Source organism: Solanum pennellii, chromosome 7, assembly GCF_001406875.1.
Source record: "Solanum pennellii chromosome 7, SPENNV200".
Classification (NCBI taxonomy): Eukaryota; Viridiplantae; Streptophyta; class Magnoliopsida; order Solanales; family Solanaceae; genus Solanum; species Solanum pennellii.
In genome coordinates, this window is record NC_028643.1 from 58,338,556 (window position 1) to 58,346,065 (window position 7,510).

At 34.0% G+C, this 7,510-nt stretch overlaps 1 long non-coding RNA gene across 1 annotated transcript; it reads right to left on the reverse strand.

Moving 5' to 3' along the window:
- Nucleotides 1-3,098: 3,098 nt before the first annotated feature.
- Nucleotides 3,099-6,816, reverse strand: LOC114077949. Its single transcript, XR_003579329.1, has 3 exons — nt 5,754-6,816; nt 4,064-4,181; nt 3,099-3,379 (listed from the first exon to the last, which is right to left on the reverse strand). It is a non-coding gene; the product is annotated as an uncharacterized LOC114077949 (long non-coding RNA).
- Between the last annotated feature and the right edge of the window lie 694 nt (nt 6,817-7,510).

Genomic DNA, 7,510 nt, shown 5'->3' on the forward strand with positions numbered 1-7,510 from the left:
TCTATTGCATATTTTCTTTGAGACATAAAGATGCCCTTCGTTGAACGAGAAAACTCAATACCTAAAAAATACTTCAACTCTCCAAGATATTCAATGCGGAAGCGTTTGAGAAGAAACCTTTTGATGCGTTCAATTTCTTGAAGATCATTTATTGTGAGAAGTATGTCGTCAACATAGATAAGTATTGCTATGAATGATGAACCTTTCACCTTGGTGAAATGGGAATAATCAGCCTTTGATTGTTGAAAACCAACTTTATGGATAACTTCTGAAAATGTGAGAAACCAATTTCTCGACGCTTGCTTAAGGCCATAAAAGATTTGTTAAGCCGACATACAGTGTTCTCACGCTGTCGCTGCAGACCTGGTGGAGATTCCATGTACACCTCTTCATGTAAGGCTCCGTGAAGAAAAGTATTTTGGACATCCAATTGATAAGCAAACGAATTTCTAGCAGAAAGAACTGTAAGTAGACAATGAAGTGTCATAAGTTTTTTTTTTTGGAGAAAGGTTTCTTGAAAGTCGATTCCCTCAATCTGAGTATATCCCTTTGCGACAAGACGAGCCTTATAACATTCAATCATTCCGTCTGATTTGTATTTTATTTATAAACCCATTTGCATCCAATGGGTTTCTGACCAACAGGGAGTGGAACTAAGCTCCATGTCTTTTTATCTTTTAGTACTTCTAATTCAGCATTCATGGCTTGTCGCCAATGTAGATCAAGAACAGCCTGAGCATATGATGAATGTTCTGTGTGACCTGTAATGTTAGCTAGGAAAATGCAATGTGCTGAAGATATGCAAGAGTAAGAAAGATAATGAGAAAGAGGACACCGAGTACCTGATATTGTTGGACTTGGCATAGCAGAAGATTGATTGGCTTGAGCTGGCAATATGTAGTCTTTATGCCATTTAGGATTTTTTTAGATGAGCAGATTGTCTTAAGAGAGGAGATGAAGGAATCACAACCTTCGAAGTGACTGGAACAGATTCAAGAGCTTCATCAGAGATCGGATTTTGAGTGAGTTGGTTAAGATTGACAAGATTTATCATCTGTTGTATTTGCAGATTGGATGGGATTGTTGGAAATGATTTCAGATTGGGTAGGATTACTAGAGAAAATATCCGATTAAGTAGGATTGCTAGATATGTCCTATGTAATTCTGGGTTCATGACATTCTACTCTCCGGATAGATTGGGGTTGAGGAGATGAGACATCTTTTACGACAAATGGTGGAGAGGACCAATTGTCAAATATACCAGATTGACGTGATAATGAGGTCGAAGTTGGTGTAACTGAACTAAAAGGGAAGATAGTTTCAGAAAATTTGACATCACGACTTACAAAAAATTGTTTGGTTTCCAAATCATAAAGCTTATAACCTTTTTGACCAGTAAGACAACCAACAAAGATGGAGCGTTTGACTCGAGAATCAAACTTTTGTTTATGTTTAGCAACAGTAGCATAACACAAACAACAAAAAACTTTTAGGTGACTAAGGGATGGTGATTTATGATATAGCAATTCAAAAGGAGACTTAGAATGTAACAATGGAGTTGGTAATCGTTCAATAATATAGACAATAGTCAAAACACATTCACCCCAAAAAGTGATTGGCAAGTGAGCTTGAAAATGTAAATCTTGTGCAACATTTAAAATATGACGATGTTTGTGTTCAACTACCCCGATTTGTTGTGGAGTGAAAATACAAGTTCGTTGGTATTCAATTCCATGAGAGTGAATTTTTTTTCGTTGGTTCAAATTCTTTTCCATTGTCTTTCCTAATTTTCTTAACTGAAGCATAAATTGGTTTTTGGTAAATGATATAAAGGATTGCAAAATATGAGAAGTTTGAGACTTGTATTTCATAAGAAATAACCAAGTACATCTTGTAAAATCATCTACGATAGTAAGAAAGAAACGATCCCCTAAATCAGTAGGTACTCGATGTGGACCCAAAACATCGCAATGTAATAAGTCAAATGGAGAACTAGTAGATATGTTACTTAACCGAAATGCAAGACGTGTCTATTTAGCCAAGAGACAAACATCATAATTATTATTAGAGGAAACATTACGAGAAGGTAAAAATGGAGCAATTAATCTAAGGTGAGAAGGTGATGGGTGTCCTAGACGCATGTGCCATAAATCTTTTGGTTGTGAAACTTGATTAGAGATGAGTGGTTTCTATACTGATGACATGTAATAGAGACCATCATGATGTTTACCCGAGAAAATCATCTTTCCCGTAGCCAAGTCCCGTAATACGAAAAAGTGGGAAACATAAGTGCACAACAATTTAGGTCATTAATGAGTTTACTAACATACATTAAATTTAATCGAAAAGAGGGTACATGTTAAACATTGTTTAAGGTTATATTGATTTAAAAGGTATTGTTCCAATGAAATGAATTGATACTGGTGACTCATTGGGTAAATTGACAATGGGTATAGATGGAGATTTTGTATGAGTGAAGAATGTGGAATCAGAAGTAATGTGATCAGTTGCTCCGCTGTCCAAGATCCATGACCTAGTGAATGCAAAATTAGTTGAAACATTATGAAAAAGAGATAAACCTGCCACATTTGCATAGGCGTCACTATTACCGATAGAACTATTATTTTACGTGAACAAACTTACTGCCTGAGCAATCTGTCGGAGCTATTTAGCTGAAAATCCATGTGAACCATTGGTATCTTGCGAGTCAATCTCATTCTTAGATTGATGAGTGTCGATTACATTAGCAACATGAGAAGGATTACCCTGAGATCCGCGTTGTTGTCAATTATTTTGGCTTCTTGAGTTGTTGTGAGACCAAATGCCATTTTAAAACTTACATTTATCCTTTGTATGACCTTTTCTATTGGTATGGTCACTACAAAAAACACGCGTATTAGCCACGCATGAAACCGTGACCAAATGGGACTCAAACCGTGGCTAACTGCACTTTGTCACAGTCGTTTAGCCACGGTCCCAAGCGTACCCATAACGGGCGTCGCGAGAAACTTAGCCACAGTTTTGGCATCCGTGGTAACATTTATTTAACCATGGTTTGATTAATTATAGCCACAGTCATTGCATGGTTAAACAAGGGATAGTCAATATGAGGAATTATACATTAGGCACGGTTGAACCGTGGCAAACATAATTTTTTTTAAAAAAAAATTACAATTGGTTCCTAGCATTATACTGGTGCCAAAACATTAATAAATAAGCATTCACTAATAATCATCATATACAAATTATATGGATCAAGATGAAAATGGACTTATTGCAAGAATTAAAGATACATTGGCATCAATATATTTTAGCACCACCAAGGCATATAATATATCTCCAAGGTCTGTTCTTTCATTTCCCTTGAGCAACAAGTTTCCTGATAGTTTCAGAAGCAACCATGCAACAACTTAGACCTCACAGATAAAGCACCCCATCCAAGAAACACAAGTTAGATTCCTAATTTATGCACACGACTAGATAAACCAATTTCAACAGGAAGTTTTATGCTTCATTGTAATATCTACAAGGTAACATGGGATTTATATATGTTGAGGCACCTACTTTATTGAAAATTCAACAGCAAGAGGGTGTATACATTTACACAGTTGAATAACGCAAGGCATAATTTGTAATGCTACTATATACGACCAAAACATATGTTGAACTAATGAAATTTCAACAAGAACTCAACAAATCAGCAAAGAAATTGAAGATCAACTGTTTTACACATGTCCAGAAGACAATATATGATATGCATTTAGAATAAAAGATAAACAATCAAACAAGGAGACGAGTAGGCATACACCAATTTAAAGTTGCTGATATAAGCAACACTTCAGCAAAATTGACAATCATTTTCCCCCATTTCGATCAATTCACACATAACAAGCAAAATATAGAAGTAATCTTGAGGAAGAGGGTCTTAGTTGTGTCATTTTCTGGTTCATCTAGTTAATGGAGATACAATTAGAAACAAATTTCAAAGTGCAACCAATAAAATAATATCAGAATTTAAAGAAAATAAAGTAAATAGTTATAAAAAAACAGAACTCTATAATACCTTGATCCCAGAAGGAGATATTGGAAGTTGTGACCCGAATCAAGCAAAATAGAACCCACCAAGAGACGTCTTAGTGGGATGCTAAAACCAATTATGAAATCACTATGTAGTCTCCAATCTGAAGCAATCAATAAAATACAGTAACATTCCAAAAATCAAAATCATATTAGAAGTACACGACTAGGCTTTTGATCTTTAAAATGTGACGACATTTTTATAATGGAGTGTCATTAGGGGTAGAATAGAAGACTATGAATTAAATACTTACTAAACACAAAGAAGTAACATTCTTTTTATAGGCGAACTAAAAAGGAAAGTAAGCCACATAAATTGAAACAAGGGGAGTTGGTAATTTGGAATAGTGGACACAACTCACTAGCCTAAAATGGTAGTATTAGGAAGTTCCTTGGGTCAATTTTGTTTGTTTCAAAATAAGTAGTGTTTGAATTAACTATTAAGAAGGTAGTTTGAAATACTAGAAGGCTCAAACGACCAATATTAAGAAACAACGACATCATTGATACTCCGATAATGTTCTAAGTAGAGATAGTAGAAATTCACCTTCCAAAACATCCTCCTCACTAACACACCACAAGTGGCATCCCACCCTACCTCATGTCCACTCTAACAAAAATCCATGGACATGGCTCAACCTAGTTTTCTCTATATTCTTAATACTTTGAAACTAGATTTGATTATGTATGACTTTCTTCAGCTATGGTTTCCTATTATGGCTGCTTCACTGAATATACACTATGTTCTGTTCCTAACCCCTGGTGCACTCACAGGTTCATATCTTTCACATATCTGTAAAAAGAAACTTGTTTCTGGATACCAGTTTTCATCCATTTACAAACTGAGTACAAGAGAAATAGACATATTTGAACCAACTAAAAGGACGAAGCTAATGACAGAATACAGATTCACATAGAAGAGTCAATGGATGCACTTATGGATCATCTCAAATCAACATGATTAAGGCAATCAGACAATTAAAATGACAAGACACTGATTCTCTCTCTAATATAAACAATAAGAGCTATGTTGATCTTATACACTTTTTTGTCAAACATTCAGAATCTGCTTATTCACACAGTTAAAGGAATTTTGTATTTCATAAGAGTAGTGTTGATTTACGTCACTACTAATAAATAGAAATTACTAACACAAAAAGTTGATGATAAACAAGTTTGCTTAGTGATAACGATATTGAATTATGAACAAGACATTTACTTAAGACAACCATCAAAGCACTAGTGACATGTCCTAAGACTGCTGCACCTTTTTCAGATGTTCATTTTGAAAGTACAAAATTCAAACTCAGGCACAAATACATAATTGAAGTTATTAGACAAGTATTCGCTGGCAGCGAGATAGATATCAGGGATAGAACAACCACCAAATGGGACTTTCATCGAGAATGAAGATAAGATTTATCGCATAGAGCTCCCAATCAACTCCATTATACAAGGTATAATGCTCGCACGTTATAATAGTTAAGCAAAACGTATCAGCAAAAACAGGTGAAAAATATATTAACATAACATACCATTTAGCCATTTCCTAATTAGTCCCAACACGGAAATGTAAAAAAGAATGTAAATAACAGTACTGCAGTATATGGTCAGTTAATTCAAAGCTACTAAGAAAATCAAAAGTTTCAGATAGACAAGACCGAGTGATTGCAAACCTATTTCTATGCTTGCAATGAAATTTTAGAGTGCGGCAATTTTCAATTGTGCGTCCTTCTCGATTGCAATGCTCACAATGCTTATCCTTGGATTTGTTGAAAAAACTATTGGTATGCCTTTGAATTGCAGCCGCAATAGAGAAACTTTATGTTGATTCCGACGTCATTTGTTTTTGTGTTTCCTCTTGAATAACAAGTGAATATGCTTGGTGTACATTCGGTAGGGGAGACATCATGAGAATATTAGATCGAACAACATTATGGATATCATTAAGACCCATTAAAAATTGCATCACACAGTCTTCTTCAATTTGATTGGTGTGTGCTTTAATTTGATTGCAAGTGGGAAATGTTCAAAATGTATCTAAATCATCTCAAAGACCTTTGACTTTTGTGAAATAGGAAGAAATGTTCATGTCACCTTGTAAGAGTGAAGCTAATGATTTTTAAATCTGATATATTGTTGGTGCATTCTTTTGAGAAATTGATCTTTAAGATTTTGCCGTACTTGGTGAGCCGTCTTGGCATAGATGAATCCTCTAGCTAGATCTGATTCCACCGAGTGATCAAGACATGATCAAATCATACTATTGCATTGACTCCACAACCCATACTCTGTTGGCTTATCTATTTCCGAGGGCGGGTTCAATTGATCCATCAATAAACGATAATTTTTTTGGCTGTGAGAGCATGTATCATTGATTTGCTCCAGGTTGGATAATTGATCCCATTCAACTTGATTGGAACAAGCATGAGGCTGGGATGATCTGAATGTTGAAGAAAATATGGATTCAATGAATTCATATTGTTACTCTTATTGCTAGTGTTTGGACATTTGGATTGATCAAGCTCTAATACCATCTTGAAAAAGAAGAGAAAACAATATATTTTGCTGAAGTGATTTTCTTTATTCACAATTTGATATATATACAACTTGATACAAATCAATCTAGCCTAGCTTTAGGTAAGAAATAATGATCCCCAATGAATGATATTTGATCTACTAATATGGAAACTAAATATACAAGAATATATGCACAAGATATGTATTTTTCAACACGATTCTAAGTATACTCCCATGGAAACATGCATAATAAAATTAAAACAGTAATAATTTGGTGATATTATTGACTGATATATATTGAGTACCTCATAAATCATGACATTTGAAAATAGAGTTTTTGGCCAAAAATATCCTTAAATTATACCTCAAACTTAAACTACATCCTTAAAGTATATTCTTAGTATAAAACATCCTTCAGATATATAAAAATGAAAATTTTTCATCCTTTTATTAGATATTGTCCAAAAATTAATCGATCCTACAAAAACATGAGCAGTTCACGTGACTATCAACAAAAGTTGTTATGCATAATTTCATTACATGTTATAAGAATTTCCTGAAAAAAAATATTAAAAATGTTGAACACTATTGTTTACTGAAACAAAAAATGTTTGGAAGGTGTGAGGATACACGATCTGCTCTTTGTCTCATCTAGTAACGGAAAGAAGCTTAATTAACTTTACCTTTTTCATATCCAAACTATATTTAGATCAATAATATTTGGGACCATCTGATGTAAAAGTGGTCAGTAAATTGATTATGTTTTTGAGTTTTATTCTACATTATTAGAAGATGAAGCCTCCAATAAGTATTATTTCCAGTATATTCAATTGAGAAGAATCATATTTCAACTAATAATAATTTTTAATATCAAAATTACATGAAAAAAAACTGAAAAAAAACTATCAATTTA